Source organism: Gallus gallus, chromosome 3 (genome assembly GCF_016699485.2).
Source record: "Gallus gallus isolate bGalGal1 chromosome 3, bGalGal1.mat.broiler.GRCg7b, whole genome shotgun sequence".
In the NCBI taxonomy this organism is placed as follows: domain Eukaryota; kingdom Metazoa; phylum Chordata; class Aves; order Galliformes; family Phasianidae; genus Gallus; species Gallus gallus.
This window is the reverse complement of record NC_052534.1, coordinates 42,051,266-42,075,788: the sequence shown is the minus strand read 5'-3', so window position 1 is coordinate 42,075,788 and position 24,523 is coordinate 42,051,266. Positions and strand designations below refer to the sequence as shown.

General features: G+C 42.3%; 2 long non-coding RNA genes across 2 annotated transcripts in view; both read left to right on the top strand.

Moving 5' to 3' along the window:
• LOC107053038 overlaps positions 1 to 24,523 on the top strand; it is a 178,599-nt gene that overhangs the window by 31,833 nt on the left and 122,243 nt on the right. The gene's annotated exons all lie outside the window — the stretch shown is intronic.
• Positions 8,204 to 24,523, top strand: part of LOC124418338 — a 127,773-nt gene continuing 111,453 nt past the window's right edge. Inside the window, exon 1 of the long non-coding RNA XR_006938660.1 lies at positions 8,204 to 8,545. This is a non-coding gene — a long non-coding RNA (uncharacterized LOC124418338). The remainder of the gene's footprint in view (positions 8,546 to 24,523) is intronic.

Here is a 24,523-nt window from a genome sequence, read left to right as displayed (position 1 = left end):
AGAATGTTAAAATGTGTAATGCACGTCACTTTTCCTCCTTGTTGTATGGTGGTTATCCTTATGTCCTTTGTTTTCTGCACCATGCTGTCTTTCAAGTGACAACATTGCAGGAGTAGCCTCGAAGTAGCCACCTTCCAGGAGAGCTGCTGGGAGTTGCAGCTCTCAGTTTGAGAAGTTCTTCTGCAGCAAAAGGAGCACTTCACAACTGCATCATTCATTTCCAAGTGTTGAATGCCCAGTCCCCATATAAAGCAAAGGGTACTTTGGCTGGAGGAAACTTAACGTGGTCTAAGTCCTGAAACTGGACAATAATGGCTTGGCGCAGCATCATCCTGTTCTCACTTAGAAACTGGGGACATAGGACATATTTGGTATGGGAATGAAAGGAATGCTGTCTCAAATACATCCTTATGCAAGAGTTCCATCCATAAGAGGAGATAAAGTATCTTTGTATCTATTGCACTGGGCAGTCTTGCCTGCCTAGGAAGCTTTGGATTTTTACTGATTCATAGGAAAGTCACCAGTGGAACAAGGTGAACACATTTGTTTGTTTCCTTCAAATGGAGAACTTCAACACTCAAGGGAATGTTTAATGTCCAGTACTAAAGAGAATAATCTATTGTATGGCTTTTATTTATCCTTGGTTACCTATGAGACAATGGGTCACTCTTCTATAAATAACCGCACTCATCCATATTCAATGTCTATTTTATCCAAATCTGCTAGTCAAGCAGACAACTAGGATTACTTAATGAGCAAATAAAATATAAATGGTATTTTCATCCCACACATATATTTTTTTAATATATGTATATAAATATCAATATATTTATGTATTTCCCAGAGTAGCTGTGGATGCCCCATCCCTTGAGGCATTCAAGGCCAGGTTGGATGGGTCCCTGGGCGGACAGATCTGCTGACTGGCAACCCTGTTCATGGCAGGGGGTATTGGATCTAGGTGATCTTTAAAGTTCCATCCAAGATAAACCATTTGATGATAGCCTGGGAATTTCCTACTGTCTAAGCACAGGCACTATTGTTAGAGTGAAATCTGGAGATTCCAGCAAGTTTGTAATCAGAGAAGAAAAATCTAATGTTTCAGTCCCAAAGGTCAGATCTGTACTAAAATAAACTGGAATACCTTCACTAAAGTCAATGAGTCTAGGCCTTTTCAAAATAGCTGAATGTTTGTGCTAGTATGGAATTAATCTGTGTTTTTGTGTTGTTTGTTTTGTTGTTTTTTGTCCATTTTGGCACCCATTAAAATCTGTAATACATTACTGGGACTGTGTGAATTGCAAATAAAGATAAGTACATCTTCCCTGCTTGCAGAAGGTGTGAGAAATAGACGTGGATCCCTGAAGAAAGAAGAGGGAATTCCAGCTGTTTCTGGTAGCCAGTCCTACAGAGTTGTGTTTGGTACATCTCAGGATACTTTGATACAGTTCCTCTGAGGAGATAGATGCTATGGGAAGCATTCCCTAACCTCTTATTGCTAAATATAGGTGTAGTCTACTAAATGCAGCCATCTGGAAAGTAATACTATTTAAAGCAGTGTAAGACTCTCTTGTTCGGGAAGGCACTGTGTAGAGTCAGACACTATCATGGTTTACATAGGCTGTGCTCAATTATCCATAAACCTCATTGGCCGTTGTATGGTACTAAGGTTTTAAAGCTTCCTGGCATCCTTTTAAGACTGGATTATTTCCACTTAAATGGGAGCTGCTTCTCTTTTACTGTATTTGATAACTTCAGGTTTAAGTGCTGAGCTATCATATGTTTTAATGTTGTGAACTGGAATTACTCTTTCCTTCCTAAAGAGCTCAACGTGCTCAATTAGAGTAGTACTGATGTCATCACAGACAAAAAATAAAATAAAATAACAGCCTATTTTGGAGACATCACATGCAATCCCAGATAACCATACTGAAGAAAGAGGCAAGATTAGGGAGTGGGGAAGGGGAGTCTTCTAGACAGGAAGAAACTTTGAAAGTAGGCTGACAAGCCTTAAGAGGAATGACATGCTGGAGTGCCTGTTTGAGAAAGTGACTCAGAAAGTGCCCAGATAAATTCTATCGTTCTGTGACAAACATCGGACTGAACTCAGTAACCCAGGATTTTCAGTTTAGTCCCCTGTCCTGCTTAGGCTTTCAGTAAAAGGGTTGTTTCTTCTTAACTTTCTGGGAGGTTCGTTATGCAATATGCATTCTGGTGGTTGTTTCGGGTGAAAACTAGATACTAGATAGTTCAGTGTATGCTATTCACAGGGAAGTGCACATTCATGCAGGAGGATTCTGTCCTAGCAGTGGATGAGCTGAAGATGAGACTGTACTGCCTTCAGCCCCAGGCTGTTTGAAGCAATTTTTCAGTGTCCTCCATTCCCTGTGCTCATGAAATCACAAAGACAGTCCTACTATTTCCAAATATTCAGAATTATAACGAGAATAGTTGCTGTAACTGATTACATCATCATTTTGCCTTCAAGATTCCAAGAATCAAAGCTGTAAGTTGTCATTTGCCACCTGGTTTTAGAGCTACAGGCTTCTCTTTTTATAGTTAGGAGGATAACAGCTAACTGTCATTTTTTACATGAGAGCTGAGATCCTTGTACAAAATTCTGGAAACTGAGACTTTGTAAAAATGCCAAATAGCATGAAAGCTAGAGATAGATGAGCCTCTGTCAGCTGAGCATCTCTTTTTCCAGATTTAAAAAAAAATATATGGAGCAAAGCAACCCTCCAGGAAAGTGTTGTGGTGGTATGGCTGTTTTTATAATCCACCCTTCCCAGCAATGGGTAAGGAGCAGCAACATGGAGGTGTAATGTGAGAGGAAAACTTCTTGTGGAAGCAGAGACCTGGAAGGGCAGTAGGGCCAGAAGGCACTTTAGCATTCCTGGAGGTACCTAGGTCTGACTCTGCCTGGGCAGACAAAAGAGAAGAGGCTGTCCTTGAAGACACATAAGGAAAACCTGTCCCCTGAAAGAAGCAGGAGGAAGCAAAGAAGAACCACCTATGATATTAAATACTTATTTTAGCAAATGAGGCACAACTACCACCAGTGCAGCCTGGAAACAAACATTTCTGCTTGAGAACAGCCAGGCCAGGCTGATGCTCTCCATCTCTAAAAGTAGCTACAGCCCTCCCTCAAATCTGGACATCATGTTCTAGTTACCAGAAATCAGCCTGACACTCCTGACCATGTCCAAGCAATTTAGGAGGTTGAATACAAAGTTATGTGGTCAATTAGTCAAACATAACATTGCAAGACTTCTCGACCTTTCAAAACTGGAATGAATTTGCCAAACAGGAAAGTGTAGGAATGAAGCAGAACAAGTAATTCAGAAACCCTCTGGGTTTAATCTGCCAATTCCTTGTACCTTCAGCCTCATTTCTGATCTCCTAGCACAGCAATTTGTGAGTGTCAGCAGATTTCCAGGAGTGAGAGCAGAATCCTGCACGAGCTGCTCCGTCACTTCTGCTTTTGTGAATTAGAAGAATGGTGTTTTATCTCCATTTCATTCTGAGAAATGTGTCCTTGTGTATCTCTGACAAGTGCCTGCTCCAGCTGGGTTATTAAATGAATGTTCACTGTGCAATTGATGCACCGAATTAAGGACATAAGGACAGCTGTATCAGGTCAGGCTAAGGGTCCCTCTGCCCCAGTGTTTGGTTTCTGACTATGTCATAGACAGAGACATGGGAAGGAATAAGGCTGAGGCATGTAATGCACCTGTCATATATTTTTCCAATATCTAGTTGTTTTCACATTAATTTTCTGAATCTGATGGAATGCTGAGGCTCTTCAGTAGCCCTCAGCTGATCTCATCTTCAAGCACTATTGCCTGTCCAGTGAGCTGTCTGTCTGCATATTCATAGCTGATTGTTCTCTTAGACTTTTGTTGTTGTTGTTGTTTTAAAATATAGCAAGTGTATCTAGTAGAATTGGTGATGGGTTTCTCTACCATCAGCATTCTAAGGGTACAAGTGCTGAAAAGCAAAATGCAGTCCAATTACTGCTACGTTGTCTTTGTGGAGGGTTCTGGTATGTAGACAGCTTACATGTATTTCACACAAAGGGCTATTTCTCCAGTTAGGCTTTTCATCTACCTACATCAGTCCATGGGGAAAGGAGATAAAAATTGCTGACCTTTTGATTCCCAGAAGGATTTTGCAACCTGTTTGCAAAGGTATCAGTGACTATACTGGGAGTCTGGATGAGAAACTGAGATGCTAACCAACTCACAAACACCACCCCAAAGAGCAAATCTTTACATTAAGTTATCAGACAAAGTAGGCGTATTCTGCTACCTTACCTGGTTATTCAAGTAGATTGTATTGCAGCAAATGCTTTTCTACCAGTAGGGGAATAGATAAAAACATCACCAGTCCTGAGTTTTACAGTTATATTGTGCTATTGCTGTGCGTGCACACACCTATGTATACATATAAATATCTCTGTGTTGAATGTGTAATATATGTATGTGTATATCCATGTGTATATCCTGCTGTCTGTGGTAGTACTGCTGCAGCATTATACTGGGCATTGGGTTTCCCCAGCTTACACCATTGCCTGCTTTTTGTGGAGGGAGAGGTTTTGCTGACAGTTCCACAGCACTGGCAGGGAATGGAGGGCAGAAATCTTCAAGTCTTTTGTTCCCGCTACATAAATTGCCTGATTTGCCTTTCATGAAAAGGAAGATGAGGAGTAAAGCTGTGCTCATTTACACCCAGTACAAAGACTGCCACCCAATGCCCTTTGAGGGCAATGGGAGTCTTTCCAAGTGAACCAAAATAGCTGGTTTTTTCAGTACTTCTAGTGCAGCCAACAGAGATATGAGGAACAAAGAGGAACAAAGGACACAGTGCATTTTTGGAATAATGTGGGAGGATCTACGCTGAGGTGCAGAGAATCCCTGTGCTTGTCTGGAAGCACACTTAGTGATGTTCCTCGGGTTTGGGGATTTTCTGCAGCACAGTAATCCCCACTTTCAGACCAAGGCCGTGACTCAGCAGGGAGTGCTTGGTGTGTTACCAGCAGTAATGTGAAGGACATTGGGTTCAGGCACTGGGAGGAAGCGTCTTCCTTCACAATATCAGTGTGTCAGCTCTTCTCTGAATTCCCCAAACTCAGGAAACTTGGCTATAAAATTCACAATACTGGGAGATCACGCTTACACTTCTCCCAGGGAAAAATGGAATATAAAATTCAATAGTAATGCAAAAACTGGATTTATACTGAAAGCAAACCAGGCCCAGACAATAATTTGAGAGGATTTGAGATGCTTAAATGGGCACCTACCTTGAGGGAGCACAATGAGCATTAGATCAGAACACAGTGTGAAAACTTGCATCTAAACGGAGATGTGAACTTTGTGACTTGAATTTTTCTCTGCAATAAATCAATTTTATTTAAGTAATGCACTACACTACTTAGGCACTCAGTGGAAGGGACAGTGGCAGCATGCCCTGTGGACAGGCCTTTTTTAGTTGTCTGGAAAAAAATGATTCTTGCTTACATATCCATTAAAGCAACAGCTCCGCCTGAAGCATGTCAAAGCTCAGCGATCTGGGATCTTCTGTGTACTTGTAGACTACATTTTTGCTGCAATGGCTCATTGGTGACCTTGCACCTTTTGGTCCGAGGAGAGGTGCGTAAAAGTGGAGCATCCAATGCTGAGGTCAGCATAATTACTGGAAAACATCCAGACTCCCTGGACCTGCTGCTGTTCACACGCTGCACTGACATTTTGCAGCTCCTAATATTTTACTGCCCTGGGCAACCACCTATTATGCTTTTTTGTTGCAAAGCCAATCTTCCATGGAAACACTTCCAGCCCACCAGCAACTGCGCTTTCATTAGGTCATCACAGAGATGTTAAAACATGGATTGCAGATGAATGCATTGATACGTGAAACATGAAACAAGTACTGCATTACTCTGAGATTCGTCTGCCGTCAGTCTTGTTTGCGCCAGTGAAATCTGGCATGAATTCCTCTATATCACTTGAGAGTTTGTTTATGCAACAGTAGGTAGATTCATATACCTGAACCCTGAGTTTAATAATTGATGTCTATTATGTAGAACAGCACTACATGCTGCATAACGCTGCACAGTGGCCACCCCAGGCACTGTCAGCATCTGCCCAGAAGCTTGGGGTGAATGGACTGCTTGAACTGCTGCCCTCGGGACACCGGGAACAGGGAGTGAAGTGCACGAACTGTCACTGCACGGCTGGCAGGGACACAGCAGTATTGTTTCATCTGACCGAAAGTCATGGTCATGAACGGTAAGGGAAGGATGACAAAGGCTTGTCCCACTCCTTTGTCACACAGTGTGTGGCCCTTTAAAGCAATCATCTGTGACCTCAGTGACTCAACACGAGGGATAACAGCAGAAGGGAAAGGAAATGCCAGACCATGACACAATTGTTTTTCAAGCGAGCAGGTTTTTGGTGCAGAGCCAAGTGTTTGTACCTGGGCTCACATGTACATTGGTGAAGCTGCTCAGGATTAGGAGCTGTATGTGATGCCTGTGTCATGAGCCAGCCTCTTCTCATGCGAACTGAGATAGTCTGTGTTCCTGTGAGAAGGGGTCTGGTGTTCTACTGGTGTGCAGGATAGACGGGGAATCTGGTATAATTAATCTCTCAGCCTATTGTTGCTTTCTTGTGGATCTAAAGTTTGCTACTTCTAAGGCCTGTTGACTATTCAATATCACTTCCTGTTTAACTTCGTAATTCCTTTTTTTTTTTTGAGGGGGGGGGAGGGGCTGTCATTTCATTTTCCCCTTGAACTAGAGTTTGCCTAAAGTGTGGATGAGTCACAGACAACGTATTTCCTCTTTTCTGAAGCACATTTACATTTTTGAGCAATTACAGCTGACAGCGATCAGCTATACGTTCCAAAATATCCTTTTCAGCGAGGAAAAAGGAGGAACAGTGGTGCTGAAATCAGCTTGAAAGGTATTTGATTGAAAGAGAAAGAGAGAGAAATAAGAGACAGAGAGTCTTAGAAGGGCAGGTGGACGTAGGCACTTATTGTGCAGCATTTGATGGCAGTGCTTCAACTGATAACGTTCCTGTAATCAGAGCCACTCTGTCATACCTGTCAGCAGCCATCAGGCAAATCACAGGCAGCTCTAAATACAAATATCTGAACCAAAAGGCATAAATAACCAGAAAACCTATTCATTGCCTCTGCTTCTAGCCTGGCATTTTCTGAAGAGTGAGAAGGTTAGTTTATAATAGGATGTAAAATATGCTGCCAAATCCTGCATTGCCCTCATCAAAGCTGTAGAGCTCTAGCTCCATATTGTGGCTCTCACCTTAAGGACTAGGGTATTTACAATTAAATATTATGATAATTGAAGTAATTATAATTAATAACAGTTATTAATTATGCTAACTAATAGTTTAAAGGCCTTTCATTTTTGTCTTTTTTTTTTTTTTGTCTTGGAGGTCAACTGGAAATGGAGCTTTCTATCTTGTCTTGTGTCTAGGCTGTTTCCCAGGCCTTATGACTTTGTTTCTCATGTTTCTGTGGGCTTTTTTCTTCTTGTAGCAAGTCCCTTCATAAAGAAATCTGCTACTGAGGGCTGAAGCTTACAGGGCAACTACAGCCTCTGTCTTTTCATCCAGAAATTGTAAGGCTGTGTGGGGCTTGATAACAGAAGTCCTGTGAGTACTAGAGTTAGGCTTGTCATATGCAGTCATCAACACAACAGGCTAATTCCAGCTGTCTCTTTCCACGTATCAGAGCACCTTATATAAGAGCCCATCAAGCACTTATTTGTAATAGAGAGTATTTGTGTAATGATCAGTGGTGCCACATGACAGTCAGCTGGAGCCCCAGAAAGGGTCATCTTGACCTTCAGCTGTGACTGGAAGAAGATCATATTGCAGCCTAGCTGCACTCAACAAGTTATTACAGTAAATCTTCTGTAACTTCAGCACAAGGCAGGCGCCATAGCTGCTCATTTGAAGTATATGTGGGATGGAGTCTGCTCTAAGCATCTGCCTGGGGAATACTTTTCAGCACAGCTGAAGAGTGCAACTAGGAAGCTGAAATCTGCAGTAACCATCCTGCTTCCTGGTTGCTTCCTCATTCCTGGTGTATTGCATCATCTCATCTAGTGGTAAACAGCGCTCTCAATTGTTCTCTCTTTTCTAAGGAGTATATGAGACTGACAGGACAGGAGAGTGTCAGCACTCAGGTGCTTTATTGCAGAGGCTAGTCTGCTTAGTGGGGGACTCTCTGGGAGGGATAGCACAGCAGCAGAGAGTGAGGTGCTCATTACCCATAAAAATTCCCTGTATGGTAACTGTTGAGTTGCAGTCTGAACCACTGATTGAGCACCTGGGGAAAGGAACCGGTCAGCCCTGGGAGCACAGGTGAAGGCAATTCATCTGTATGACCAGAAGGGGTGGAGCCTGGCTGCACCTCTCTTAGACCTCATTTAAGGGCTGACTGGCACTGGGGGAGTATCTCTGGTTGGATATACCTTCCTTGTGGAGTTTTCCCTTTGAGCTTAGATCTTCAGAGACAGGTGAGCACTTTTCCTTTGTGATACCTTTTCATTGTGCTAGTCCCTTTATTGTTACACTTCCTGCATTGGTATTCCACTATCTCAGTCTCTCTGATTGTTGCAGTCCCTCTAGGTTCTTGCTCACTTGTCTGATTGTCTGAAGATCTGTGGGTAGATCTCATAATATTCAGAAAAAAAAAGTGATAGAATTGTAAACTGAATTATTTATTGAGTGTTTTTTTTTTTTCTTGGTATAGCTAAAGCCTCATTCCTAAACCTGTGTTAGATGATACAATTCTCTCCAGTTATTGATCTGTTCCTCTCTTCCTTGAGTGCTGTCATCCCCTATCAGATGAGGCCTCCACGAAGTCTAGCGTTAGTGAGGAATAAGGCCTGTAGTTGGATTAGGTGTGAGGCTGGAGAGAGTTGCTAAAGCATGGTGTAGACTGGAGGGAAAAAAAAAAAAATCTCCCCTTGGAGCTTTTTTTGTGTGCTGTGGATAAATGCCTTGAGATAGGGCTTCCAAGGCCCAGACAAATGCCTAGGAATAACACTGAATAAGAGAAAGCCTAGAGCTGTAGGGGGGTGAGTGTGTGAAGGAGTTGCCTAAGGATGGTGCAAGCTACAAAAAGTTTCATTTTGAGCTGTTTTTCTGTTGTTCTTTGGTGGAGGTCTTGAGCTAAGGCTCTATCGAAGTCACTGTTTAGGGCTAGGGTTAGCCTTGAGCAAGGGACTAGAGCTGCCCTTAGCCTGAATCTGCAAAGTTGATGCAAAAGAATGCTGTAGCCTAGATTAAGAAAGTAGTAATAATAATAAACTCTTGAGAGAGCATTTCCCCTTCAGGCCCTAGACAGGGGTCTTGATCCGAAGCCATGATGCAGCACTCAGATACTACAGTAGATCTAATGGGGGGGGGGGGGGGGAGGGGAAGGTCTGCAAAAAATCTCCATGTGATCTTCTTCGCCTTGACTTGTTCCCTACAGACATGTCACCAGAACTATGATTTAAGTGAAGTGGGAATCAAAAAGGTCATAGAAAGTAGAATGAAGGACAAAACAATGTAGACTGTGAGAGAAGCTGCAGATGAGCTATAAACAAAACTATATTCATGGATGAATATGTTACTTTGTTGAGTGGGTTGAATTTCTGCTGACAGTTGGACTGGGAAGGAAGCTTGATGTAGAAAGCTGAATATATACTCATATTTTAAAACTAATCTGCTACTAATGCTCCTAAATCCTACCTGGTGCAGAGTAGACTTCACGTAAATGAGATTTTCTTTTTTTTTTTTCTGTAGCAGGTAGCTGTGGGCTTTAGAGAAGAAAAAGAAATAATCAAAGAATAGTGAAAGAAGACCATCTTGACATCTAATCTTAGTGTAAGGATGAGATACTCAGGGAGAGATGAGAAGAAGATGTTAAAGAGGAGGCTTGAGAGACTGGGTCCTGGAAGGACTAGTCAATAGGAGATGAGTGGATCTTTGCTGGAACTAGGGAGAATGTCTTTCCTACCTAGACTTCCTCCCAGGTTGGCAGTTGCAAGGTGGGTGCTGACAGTACTAAGCTCTGAGAAGACTTACAAAGGGAAGAACACTTAATAAGGACACATTTGCTTGTTGGGATTTGTATCATTGTGCAGGGAAATAAGTAAACAGATGACTGCCAAAGAAAACTGGAGTCAGTAGACAGAACTAAGTGTGTCAACCCTGTATATACATTGTTCATGTATTTTCTTAAGGCACTGCTGAGATCTTTCCATCTCCCAGTAATTTTATTCCTTTATCATATACAGTCCCAGAGCTTGGACCAGGAAGAGCATCATCTGTGAAATCTGGGCCTCAGACATTTTGCATGGGCATTTGATCCGGTGTCACTGCTTACATTAGAGCTTAAAAAATAAATGGTGCTTTGAACTCAGCCCTATCTGCTGCTGTTTGTATTTAGCAGAGGGCTCACTTTAATAACTGTCTAATGATAGCTTCACTGCTGTTGCGATCGTTCCCTGGCAGTATTTGAAATTTTGCTTGGTTTGCTGAAGGGTAATTTACTTATATAGTTATCCAGTTTATTGCCAGAATTTTATTTAACATGGGTGAATGTGTCGGCCATGGCAGGGCTAATGAAAAATAACAGGAAAAATACCCTAGAAACTGAAGAGAAGCTCCAGCAATGTATGTCTTTCCCAACGGTACTCTGCCCTAAACGTTGTGAGGAAGGGTGGCTGTTGTCTGACCCAGTGTGTCCCACCTTCCTAGTGCCATTTTTAAAAGTGCTTAAGTCCAGAGATACCTGAGGAACAAAGGGACTCCCTTTGCTGAGCTTATCATTTTTTGGGCGCTACTAAGAGCATTCTGTCCTGTTGTTTTTTTCACTTCCCAATAGCTTGCCCATTCCAGCACAGTTTTGCAGAAAATCTTAAGATTATCTTAAAAGCAGTAGCTGTGGTACAGGCATTAAAGATCAACTCAATGCTTTCAGACTTAAAAGGGCCAGATGTCTGGGTGCTTCTCTGAGCATGGATTAGCTAACTCCACCTCCCTGCCCAGACTCTGTTATGACAGCTTTTCTTCAGATGAAAGTTTGAGGAGTCTGACCAGTGAAGCTCACTGCTATAAGATCTATTCTAGAGTCAGCAATAATGAAAGCACAAGTTCTGCCAGCTTTTCAGCCACCTCTGCCCCTACTCTTGTTCAAGGTGGCTTTTGGTAATAGCAGCAACTGTCTTCTTGACCCTACTTTTTCTTCTTACCAATGCTGGAGATAGAAATGTTGGAGATGTAGGAAGTTTGAAGAACATAAATTGTTGTCTCACTTGCCTTGCTGTGGTGCTGTGAATACCAATTGAGTGCTGGAATGTGAGAGAGAGAGGACACTGCTGCTCTGGGATGAGAGAACTGGTGTTGAAGCAAAGGCTCATGTGATGCCATACAGCAAGACTCAAGGCAGAGATGCTCACATCAGCATTTAGTAATATCAAATTTACGGGTGTAATTGCAGAGGTACATAACAGTGCTGACTTTCAGGTACCTCATTTTTCCTGAATCGGCTGGTACCTTTTGGAGCACTGATCATATTGAGGTGTTAATTTGCAATCCAATCAGTTCTTGCTTTTAAATAACATTTCACCTGTAGCATAATGATGTTCTTCAGTTGTTGGCCAGATATGTAATAGGCTGGTTTATAAAGCAGTCTCAAGGAGTGTCCATTTGGCTTCTTTCAACTAGGCCTAAGATTTCCCACACTGACATACATGTGTGTATGTGCAGTCTTAAGTGAATTCCTGGTGGTAATTTACATTGAAGGTAAACTTTGACACTAGTGAACAGCAGTGCACTATTGAGATTTTAATTTTTTAATAACATTTGAAGTGTTAAATTCTATTTGCTTTCTATTATGGAATAACTTCAAAATTTTTCAATGGAAGAGATCAGATTTTCACTTTAGTTTGTCACTCAAGAAATGGCCTGAGTCCACTTAAGAGCATCAGTTAAAAAAAAAAATCAGCAAAATTGGAGTATCTTGGTGAAATATTTTAGCTTTGACTTTATTAGCTCTCCTGTGGAATGGGTTTAACTGAACATATCTGCATAAGTTTGGTATCTTTATCTTTAAGATGCCTGTTTATGTTGCACGTTTCTCACTTTGAACTTTGAGTATCAGGGTATCTAAAGGTTTAACGCTCCAGATTAAAAGACTTCTTGAATTTCCTGCTCTACACAGATTCTATTCTTTCCTTCAAGTGAAAATTTAAGGTAGTGATTAACAAATACACATCTGAAACTGGGAGATCTCCCTACAGGCTGCAGAAGTTGGTTTATGCAGGAAACGTTGTTTCCAGTAATTGAATATGGTGATATAATTTGTAACTGCACAGCCACAAGTTTGCACAGACCAGGCATAATGCTCCTGATTCGTTAGACTTTCTGTTTATCACGATACCACAATCTTTAGGCAAAAGATGATAGTTCCTGTTTTATTTACAGCTTTCCAGGAGGCAAAAGGCTTCTGGGAACTGCTTAGCTTCTCACATCACTGCCAGTCAGATGGGCTGCCCATTATGCTGCAGGATTTGTCATGGCTTGCACTGCACTGTGAGCCTCACTGCTGCATCATCCTGCATGCGATCCTGGGGTGCCTTCAGCTTATGCATGTGCACCCACATGAATGTTTACAGACACCTGCATGACAAGCATTCACCGCTGTTCTGTTTTTGAAAAACAAACTTTTTAAAATATGAAGTGGAAAAGCAGCTTGTGGATTATGAGAGTGGTCCTTTCTGCAGGTGATTCCAGGGCTTATTTATTTTTCCCTAGCATTTAATGCCCCTGAGAAAGAAATCCCTGTGCAAAATTGTGTTGTTTGTTCTGGAACAACTGTGGCTAGCTGCAGTGCAGCTCACTGGTCAGACAGTGTTCAGGATGGGAGAATGTGATCCATTGTTTTCCTGCTGAGTAACTCCATCCTCATGTCATTGGTCCCATGTCAAGGCCGTTACTGAACTCATCAAGCAGTTAGTCATATGGGTTCTGGAGAAGGGAAATGTGCAGTATGCAGTGCTGGGAGCGTATTGTCTTCCCACCGCTTTCACAGGGTTTTGAATCAGGCCCATCCGATTGCCTGTGTTGCTGGCCCTTACCTGTTGCTTTCAGTGAATGCTGTGTTCTGGGGCTGGCTGCTCAGGAGAAGCATCACTTTCCTCTCAGGGCTGTAGCACCCAATGTGTTGTAGCTGTATAGCTGCAGTACAAATGATAACAAGGTGAAGTGAATGAGTGCACCCAGCAGCCCAGTGTTTATGTGCACGTACTGCTTTTGAGTTTATTTCAGCAAAGGAATTTGTGCAGAGGAAGTGGCAGGGACACTGCTCTGTCAAAAACGGACCCCAGGCAGGAACAGTGCATCCTGCTGAGCAAGGCTCCTTCTGAGCCAGCTGAACCATGGGAGCAGAGGCATGCCCTAAGCATACCCCATCATGATACAGGTTCCTTCTTAGCATGCGTGCAACAGCCTTACTCTCTGCAGAGAAGAGGGTTGGGAGTTGAAGTTGTTAACTTAGAGATGACAGCTCTTCAGCAAAAAGAAACCCAGATGCTCTACAGACTTAAAGCAGTGCCTCCTGCTCCATGCCCTTCTTCAGAGGACAAGGGGGAAAAGCAAGGAGCAGCAGCAGAACAGTCAATCAAGCCTGCTTGTTCCCATCATACCACCTGCCACTGCAGTCAGGATGTCTTCCAGACAGACTTTTTTGGTTATAAGTACTCAGGGAGCAGTATTGGAATCATATTTGAATTTTTCCCTCTTAAAAAAAGAAAAAAGGAAAATAACAACTGAGGTTTTATTTTTTGATGGCTGAGAAAGAATTGAGACCAATGACTATCTGTGTTATCACTCAGTGCTTTAAAACATTCAGAGTCATAAATGAACCTTTGTCTTTCCTTAAAGGCAACCAACGCACCTCCAAACTCTCCATTGTTGAAGTATTCTGCTTCAGTTTCTACAGATTGCTTATTCAGGCTTTTCAACATTCCTAGTTCAGATTTTTTTTTTCATGCTGATATTACTGTGTGTCCTTTCTCCAATGCTATCACTGGAGATTTACAGGATTCTTCTTGGTTCAGACCAGTCCAGCTGTGATCCACCTCTAAGCTCAGGAGAGCTGAGAGAAGGCTGAACGCAGGTCTCTTCCCTAGGATGGTGTGTGCACCATTGAATGATGAATGTCAGAAGTGAAGAAAATACCATTACAGCAGCCTCCACTTGTTCTCACAGGAAGCTTACCATGCAGCAGAAGTGTGTTGAATGTCCAGCAAGGGATTTCTACAGGGGTGGTCACAGCTTTGCTGCGGAGCGTGATATAGAAGTGATGGATGTGCATTAAGTATGGCATTTGAGTAATGCAGGTGGGTAGCTGTGTTAAGGAGCAGTATTTCCATTAGCACTCAAGTCACTGTGTACAGAGTGTACTGCCATTCCTGTTTAGCTAGTGCTTGGCTTGTGAACTAAAAAGTTGTGGTAGAAAGGGAGAAATTTGCAGATGCCTTTTGGTGTCATCTCTACCTAGCTGTTTAAATATATTTAATCTCTGTACTTGCAGAGTACAGAATTTCCAGTCTCTGAATCCTTGTGTCTCAGAAGGAGTGGTTGTGTTTTACAAGTAACCTTGCTCTGGCTAGCTGAAATATGAGCACACAGCATTTAGACCAATAATATTGTACAAGCTGTAGTGTTTTCCTTAGACTCCTGGGTATCGGTTAGCTGCAATGCTGCCAAAGGACATTCCATAGTGAGAGGAAATGGAGTGTAGGTGGGCAGCCCAGAGCCCAAGTGCATACTTTATAAGCTCTCAGTTATACTTACAGGGGTGAGTCACACAATAATCATCCTATTATCAAAATCACTTGGGTGTGTTGGATTTTTTTTTTTTAACTCAAATTTCAAGTAAGAGTTGATGATCTACTTTCAGAATTTAAATCTCTGGAAAAGGAGGAAAAAGAAGCAAAGTAAGTTGGCCAACATATAAATGTGTGTGAATACTACTACTTTAGTTGTGAACTATTTTTTTGGCACTTAAATAGAAAACATTTAAAAATACTTTTGTATAAACTGAGGCCGAGGGCCTCTGGCAAGAGAAGGGGTCTTGGATGTGGCAAGCAGACATCAGACTGTGACAGACTGGCCTTCCATTCTGGAGAATGAGTGGCTTTCTAACTGGAAAGGATTAGCAGCTGAGTAAGAAGGCAGTCACCTGTGGGATGCATATATAAATACTTCTGTTTTGCATCTACAAAATATTTTGCTCCCAAAGTTTATTCCAATCTAGTGTAAGATGGAAATTGGGTTTTCGTTATTCCTCAGTTGAGTTATTAAAGCAGAGAGCTTTTTCCAAAAGACCTCCTAGGTAAGGGTGCTGTTCATGAACTCATGATTCTTTTTTGCCAAGTGACTCTCCTGTGACATCTGCCTCCTCTGAGCTGTCCTGCATACCCATGCGTTTCTGTGGAGTTTGCTGGCACCACAATTAAGAGGGCTTGGGAAGAGCCCTTCTGAGAGTGGGAAGGAGCTTTGTGGACCTTCAGCATCCCCTTCTGCCCAATGCTTGTGCCAATCTTTTACCAGTGCCATCTATCCACACTGTACACAAGAAGGCCTCATCTCCTTCAACGAACAATCCCAAAGCAAGTTTTCTGCTGAGGGATCCTCAAGGTGGCTTCTATTTCCCTTGGGTTTGTCTCCTGTGTTATTTCAGCAGGGGAAGGGTGGAGCAGTGCCTCGGTTAGGGCTGTCTGCCTGCTCCTTTCCTCTCTTATGATGGAAGAATGTTAACTTGGTCTCTGAGGCCATCAGGGTCTTGCCCAGCCCATTGCAGGCATGAGTCAGGGGCCAGTACTGGCTGTCACATCTCCTCCAGCTGGGAGGAAATAGCTTGTAGTCAGAGAGACAGAAATAGAGGTATAAAAGGAGTATCATCCATGTCTGTGCTCTCTTTTTCACTTGGTTACTTCTCAGATTACCCTGTTTTAAAAGCCATTAATATTCTGACAGCATAAATGAAGTAAGTTTCTCCTCATTTAAATGATATTAGGAATCATTCTCTACTTTGAAGCCATTCTTCCCGTTCTCTGATTTGTCCTTCAGAGATATCCTGGAAAATCAAACCCCTTTACTCATATTGTGTGCTCTCCATGTAGTCCTGCTGCTGCTGCTTTTATCTGAAATACAGTGCAGGAGAGCAGAAGGGCTGTGTAAATGGTACATAGACCTGACACAAGCCAGAAATCCTTCTCCACCTACACACCCTTCTCCTTTTGTAGAAGTGCTGACCCAGAGGTGTGAGGCAGTCATTCAGCAACATCGCTGCTGAAGCTAAGGGTCTTGTGAACAACACTAGTGCTGAGGAATTGGGAGCTGAAAGCTTTCTTTTTTCTTTTATGAAGATAACAATCATTTCTGATAAGAGTAATGCAATTCTTGTTAAGGAGGAGGCAATCTCTTTCCCTGTATTATACATTACATATCAGGGTCCCTTAAGGGCTACCAATATTGGCTCAGTGATTTCAAATTTGTATCTGTGTGCCTTCTAAGCTTGTTTCCCCTTTATTTCCTTCTAGTGCTCAATGCGCATATCAGCAGGCAGGAACTATTTTCAGAACATAATGCCCTATGTTTCTGTGACTCAGCCTCCCTTCTTCCTGCGGAAGCTGAAGTGCACCAGGTGCTGCATGGCACAGGTGTCCTGTGGATGCTGGCTTTGGCTTCCAGGTTCTTCCAGCCTCATGCACTCAGAGTGTTTCCTCTCATTGTACATGAGAGCAGCTACTTATTTCATCACTTTTTTTCACCAAAAAGACCTTTTCACTCTGCTACTGCAAACCATATTATTCTTACCAGGATGCATTTCAGCTGTTCAGCAGCCTGTGTATAAACTAGCTTTTGTACCAAAATGCTTAAAATACTGTTCTGTGAATAAGCTAGCACCCAGTCCAAACTACTGAAGATAATAAAAGCCTTTTCATGAACATTAATGGGAGTTCAATCTTCTCATATGCTACTGCACATCCAGGATTCCTGCTGATTTTTTTAGCATGGTGAAATGGCACAAATTCCTCCAGAGTAGGTCAGAAGTATACACCTAACTCCTGCTGAAATGCCCTGTAGTGAGACACATGGTAGGATTTGAAGCTCTTGTACTTAGACTTGATTCATTTCAATACTATAAAAGTAGGAAGACAAATGTAATTGTTGTATTTCACCAGCTGGTGCAAATCACAAATGTAACTCCTGATCATGAAGTGATCAGTACTGACCCAGCCCAGCAAGCGACGTGGAATGCCAAGCAAGCTTTGCAGTGGGGAGCAGAGATGTTATTAGTGGGCCATGCTCTGGTCTCTCACTTCCATGAAGTGACTTGTAAAAATAATGAAGAGATAATTATTTTAAGAATTTTAAGACTGTCTGTGTCCCTTTAAATAAATGCACTTAGATTTTTTTTTTCCCCTCTCATAACTGTGGGCTCGTTCTGCTGTTATTGCTAAGCATGTTCACCCTCCTCCAGATGAAGCTTATCTATTGGTTCAGCTTGCCCTAGAGATCATACTGTGCAGCTGAATCCCAGTTTCTGCCATTTTTGTGGCACTGCTCATTAAGCAGGGTGAATGATGTTGTCTCTGTATAGAAGAACACAATGTCAGTGCTGTCTCATTTTCAGTTTGTATCTCATTACAGATGTCCGGCTTCTGTGGTCACTGAGTTTCCCCTTGTTGCTTGTTAGTTTTTCTCATAGTGTTATCTCCTCATCTTTCAAGGACACAAGAATCACCCTGCAGAGCAAAGGATCTCAGAAATTAGATTGTTTTGCTGAGGAAAAGACACACACATAGTTTAGCACTTAATGAACAGGCTCTGAAGAGTTTTGTTTAAATTAGCACTTGGAGGCTGAAGGGATAAGGAGAAGGATAAAATATTCTTATCAGCAGCAAAAGAAATTATATAAAATAAGGACAGCAGGTTACTATGCTGTAAACACAGAAATAAAATGCTTAGGTTCTCTTGTAGCTCAGTTCCACTCTAACTCTATAACACTCTAGAACACTTTTTGGAGAGCTGTTGTTGATTCTTGTTGTGATAGCGCTGAGATGAGGTTTGGCTGTTCCCACCTCACATAGCAGACGTGGGGCCATGTCAGGTGGGAGAGATGCTTTTCATGAGGTGTGGGGGAAGGCACTGCAGCATCCTTACACTCATGCACCAAGTACCTGACATCTAGGATTAGGTGTGTTTTTCCTCCCTCTCACTGTGATACCCTTAATACCCTGTTAATAGCCTCATGGAATCATAGAATGGTTTGGGTTGGAAGAGACCTTAAAGATCATCTAGTTCCAACCCCCTGCTGTAGGTGGGAACACCTCCCTCTAGACCCGGTTGTTCAAAGCCCCATCCAGCCTGGCCTTGCATGCTTGCAGGGAGGGGGCACAACAATCCCCTGTTAAAAAATGTTGGTGATTCCTTCCCATGCCAACCCCTGCCTACGCACAGCTCTTCAGCTCCTCCATAGTTCCATTTCTAGAAGCTGTGCTGCCTAGCATCAAGTTGTGTTTTCAGACATGAGGATGCTCTTTGTATATCAAATTTCCCGCCTTCATTCTGCATCAAAGCACTTGTAGCTCTTATACTCTCTACTAGTTGCTGTCTTTCAGGCAGCTTCTCATGAGCTCAAACAGGCTACCACAGTCCTGAACTACCAACTGGCAGCACCTGCTGATACAGTATTCACACAAAGGCAGAATCCTTTAGTATAATAGGGCCACAAGGAGTAGATGGGCAAGCATTCTCACCATTATGGAATGATACTACTTAGGTAACCATGAACATCTTGAAAATCATCCTCATGTCATCTTTGTACATCCATTCTGTGTTGTGGAGTTACAGCAAGTCGTCTTGTCAAGCGCAGTGTTACATTCATGTTGCAAAACAACTGCTGTGGAAAGAAATGAGGAAATGTGTTCAAAATGCCTTTTCTATTGGCTGGGGACAAAAGGAAGAGGCAAAGGAGACACCCCTGTGCAAATAATGACATTTTCTTCTATTGGTTATTATAATAGAGACAATACAGACATTAAAATGCCTACTGAAATGTACATATGATTTAAAAAAGAGAAGTTCTAAATCATTTTTCAAGGTTAATTGAATATAACAGAGTTAGGGCTCTTTGTTTGTTTTCTTTTTATAAAGGCTTTTTTGTCTCTTGTTTGAATTTTGTCCTGATGCACTGTATGAAACCAGTGTACCTTCTGCTTCTAAGGAGAAGGGTCATTGATTCTACATTTCGGATGGGATTTCTTTATGTTCACTCCATTCTTCTCACTGTACTTACATCTGTGTTTCTTGGTCCACTGAAGCAGATGTGCTGCAAATAGAGAACATGCTCCCATTTCTCCTTTTGTTTCTTCCTGACTGGACAGAAGCTGAGAGCTGTGTAAGTGGCTGTGGATTTTGATTTCCCACTGCTCTTGTCAGGGTGAATTTTTACTAGAAAAACAGCCAAGCTGTCCATCTTTGGTCTCCCACTGTAAGTCCTGTTGAGATAAAGAAAAGGTGCTACTTCAGCAATTAAAATTGGAAGACATCTCAAAAATAAGTAACTTCTCTCTGGCTCCCAGCCCCAGAGGCTCCATCTGGACTCTCCCAGCTGGGCAACAGTGGAGATTTGGCTCTAATTCAAAAGGCACGACTGCTACTCATGTGTGTGCCTAGGTTTCCATTTCCGCCCCATCCCCCTATGCCCACAAGCCATCCCGGTATCTATGTCCATACGGTTTTAGCACTGGCTTGCTGCTGATGAAAGATGGCCACCAGCTCCATCAGCTCAATATAATTCCCTAATAAAACATCCGCTGGTATTGGCAAGAAAGCCCCTAAGGAGTATATCTTCTGGAAAGACAACAATTAAAAGAGATGATTGGGATAATTGTGCTTGATTGAAAGGAGATATACTTTTTCTAGCAGAAAAATAAGCACTTAAAAATGTTTGGCCAGCCGAGGACAATTATCTGGCTGGTGATGCACAAGTACAGAGGGCAGTTAATCCATTTTAAATTGCTCCTGCAGTCAGGAGAGCAACTTGGAAATGTGACCAGGCCAGCTTGTGCTCTGGGTGCAGGCAGAAGGACTTCTTTGACACCTGGACTAGACTTGCTGTGCATGGCCATTCTTTTCCTCACTGTAACTTCCCACCATATCCACTCAGTAAACAGGGCTCCTCTCCTGACTTGTAAACTCTGCAGAGGTAATCTGGATCTGGAATTGGATAAAGGAATCATCCTCTCAAGGTGCTGCCACTAAAAGGCAAGCTACTTTAAAGGTCTGTAGTTGACAATGCTGTGTTGTTGGAGGAGCCCCCACCTTCTGACTGCTGTCCTAGAGGCACTGGCACTGACAGGAGAAGCTGGTCCTGATGTCAAAGACAATATACAGGCATGACTGAAATCCATGGGATACACCAGGACAGGAAAACAAAGCCATGTCTCTGGTCCTTTCTCCCACTGCTGTTTTAAATGCTGAGTCAGAAAATCTTTTTTTCTTTCCCTGACTGCACTAGGATGATGAGAGAAGAATAAGGTGGTATGTGAGTATGCATAAAGGGCAGTTTTCTAAATAAATCTGGAAGCCTCCAGAATCAGCCTGGGATTCGCCAGCATCATGAGTCAAAACACCCATTTAGATCACCTCTAACTTGTGTGCATAAAACACTTCAGACTTGCTTATGTGTTAAAAAAGAGGGAGGGGGAGAGGAGCTGGAGCACTGATACACTTCCCTGCCACCCCCTTCCCTGTAACTGTGAAGATCTGAATTCACATACTCATGCGTACCAGCGCAACAGAGAGAGAAGCCTCCCGGTTTTGTCTGGTTTAACAGGAATTGCAAACCACTCAAGCACTGCCATGGGGTACCAAAGGCAAGCATTACCTCATCGCCATGTAGTGTTATTGGCTGGAGATAACTGAAGGTGGGGAATTATTGCCTACCCACATGGTGAGAGCTGAATTTTCTCATTATCTCTTTTTCTTTCTTTCAAACCAGCTGACCCTTGTAATGGATGTCATCTATAGGGAGAAGCCTCCCTTTGTGGATGCATCCTATAGAACCTAGGAGGGATGGCACAAATGCAATCAGAAAGAGATTATGTGGGATCAATAGAAACAATTTAAAAATAAAAAAAAATCTTTAAGGGCAATAAACACTCGTGTGTTCAACATGGCAATTTTAACCATCCTTTTAAAACTGCTATTAAATCTCACTGAACAGCTCTGAACATGATGTGATCATTATAATCTATAAGATTTCTTGATTTTTTTTTATTTTGCTAAGTCTCTGTATGCTTCCTGAGGCCAAATCATGTCATTTTAATTCAGGACCACCCTCTGTCACAGGCTTTCAGAAAAGTCATCAGTGATTGCAGTGAGTATGAAAAGCCTGATGATTACAGCATCACTTACCTCTTGTGAGGACCTTGTTTCTCACAGCTGCAGAGAATGTATTGTCCTGGTGGAAGGCACCACAAAAGCAGAATTTCATCTCTAAGGTAAATCCCAGAATACTGTCTGGCAACAGCAGCGTAACTCACCTGCTATTGCCATGACTGGACAGAAGTGGCAGAACTGAGACCGGAGGAGTAGTGCAAATTCAAGCAAACCTCCTGCCACTGGCCCTGCTTTTCTCTTAGATCTTATTTCTGTGTGATTCCTTTTGGCGTAGAAGTAATTCAATGTAAATTAAGGAAGGGTCTCAAGGGTCACCTCTTGGTGAATAATATGACCAGGTGCAGACCCAGTTCCAAGACCCTCTTTGGCATCTGTGCCGTTCAAAGCTGTGTGCCATGTGTGCTGCAAGTGGCCTTTAATCCTGATTTCCTTTATGGCAGTTATTAATAGGGGACTGAATTCTCTCCCTTTTTGTCTGTCTGATGTCGTTTCCTTTGTTTCCTGTTAGGAGCAGCACAAGGGTATAGAGAACAGACAAACTGCATTATCCTGGTAATTAACTATCTCAGCAATATAGTGTCACCACAGCAGTAGTAATGCTGTGTAACAATTTGCATACATTAGTTTTCATGTCCCAGGAAAGCAATTTCTGTAGCATTTAAGAGGAAAATTGGGAGGAAAAAAAAAAAGGAGGGGGAGGGATAGGGTGAGGTAAATACATGATTTTTATTCAAAATAGGATTCAAAAATGAGAATGAGTCCAACCCTGAAAGCACTTGGAGCCTTGTTAACATGGCTGCAATTATTCTTGAAGCATTTAGAGGGCAATGTTTGGTTTGAGGAGATATTAGGCACCTTTAGGACCCATTCATCTCAACCAGAGCTGTGTGTGCAGAATATCTCAGCTGCAGGCACCAGAGTGTCTCCACACATGCAGCACTTGTGATGCTGCTTGGGCACTACCACCTGCATTCCTACCTGGCTTGCAGAGCTCCATTCTTGAAATACAAAGAGCTCTGAGCAGAAGAGATGTCCCTGAAACATATCACCATACCAGATGATGATGTATTGGCAGTGTATCTTCTTTGGCAGTCACAGTTCATTCCTACTGTCACTTACCCCTATTATCCTTTGATCAGAGCCACTTCCTCAGTGATGCCATGCTACACTTATCCCAAGCATCTTTGACCCCAAATTGGTTGAAGCAGTCAGAGTTGGCACAGGAGTCTGTGGCCTGGCACCAGGGAAGTAGGAGGCCCTGTACAGGTTTCTGATCAGTGGGAACCTGCAAGCTCTGTGTTACCTTTACAGATTCCTTTCCACCTTCATCTCCATGTGGCCTAGCAGCATGTGGTCCTTAAATTCTCTTCCTGTTCTTTTCAATGATTTACTCTGTGACTTTGGGAAAAGTACTTACTATCTGTGTGCCTGAATTTTCCCAGCGTAACCTGGGTGTATTAATTAAACAGCTTCCTCGGAGGGGTGTTGTAAGGTTTAATGAATTCATGCTTGCAAAGTAATTTAAGATTTCAGATGAAAACTGCTAGAGAAGTGCAAAGTGCATTATAATTAAGATAGAGAGGATACAAAATAATAATTATTATTTTGAAGCTCTTGATCACAGTAAGAGGGGAATGTTTATGTTTGAAGTTGCTAATAAAAACATCAATCACTGTATTATGAAGTGCATGTTTTTTAGTTAAATAGCATTAGTTAGTACTCTGCTATTTATTATTCCACTTACTATTTCCATTTCCATTGTCTTTGCAGAGAAAGAAAACTGTATTAACTTAAACTGATTTTCTCCAGATTTATATCAAATGGAGATACCATTGTGCCCAAAATATGTCAGCCTACAATGCCTGTGCCCCCCTCCACAAGTGGGAGGCTGCAGCACCCTAGGCTGGAGGGGATCTGCTGTGAGGTTAGTGCAGGCATTCAGCTTGAGAAGAGATGTGGGAGCTGAGCTGCCTTGCAGACAGGGACAAGTCCTCAGGCAATTGAAATGCTCACTGATTTGAGTGCTTCATGTATAGCTAATACAGGTTTGTGCTAATAAAGGTTGTGCTGTGTTTAAGATGGCTGAGGGACTTACACTTGCCTTCTCTTCAAAGGTCATCAATGAACTAGGGGACAAGAGATCAGAGAGAATTTTGACTGTTAGGGAATTTTGACTGTTTGGACTTCCTAGGCACAACTTTGAAACTTGACTCTCACATGGGTAAAAAAAATTACATCTCTGTTGTCTTCCTAGTAATTCCTTTTATTTTCTTGGAGCTGTACTTACCACTTCTGAGATGACATGGATGTGACTACTGCCTAGGAATCTGGACATTTCTCTTGGAGTGCAGAAATCTCAGAAGCCTCTTATTCTGTGGAGTGCAAACCTGAAGGGCCCTTGGGATACCATCAGGGTCCTGACACACCAGCCTCTGAGCTGTGAGACTTCTCATGCCTCAGCTTCTTGTTTTGCATCTGAACAGCAAAATCAGCGCTGGTCTTGGGACATCAAACAGGTTCATACCTATAAGTGGATTCCTGGATCGTAAACTCCCAGAAAAGCAGATCATATAGAGTGGCCAGTTTAGGGAGAAGAGAGTGTGCTGTGTATTTTTTTACATCTTTGGATGTTGTGATTTGATCAAGTATACATTTTATGAACTTAATGGGAAACAATGAAGGAAGATATAATCTGTCCCTATTGAAAAGACAAAAGGGGAAATGTGGGAAGTATTCCAATTCTCTGCCACAAAAATACCTTAATGCATTAGTCATCTGAATCACTGTGACATGCTCTGGCAGCTCTGATGCCAAATCTGTGACTGAAATACTGAGGAAAGACAGATGTGAATAGCCTTTCTAGTAATGAGTGACACCTCAAATATATTATTTGAAATAACCAATTTTCTGTTAGATAACTTGGGATCCAACTGTTTACAAATCTAAAATTTGAGCTCACGAGCACTTGGGGGAGCATGCAGACAGTGGCTGTGATTCTAAAATGGTGCTACTCAGCCATAGTG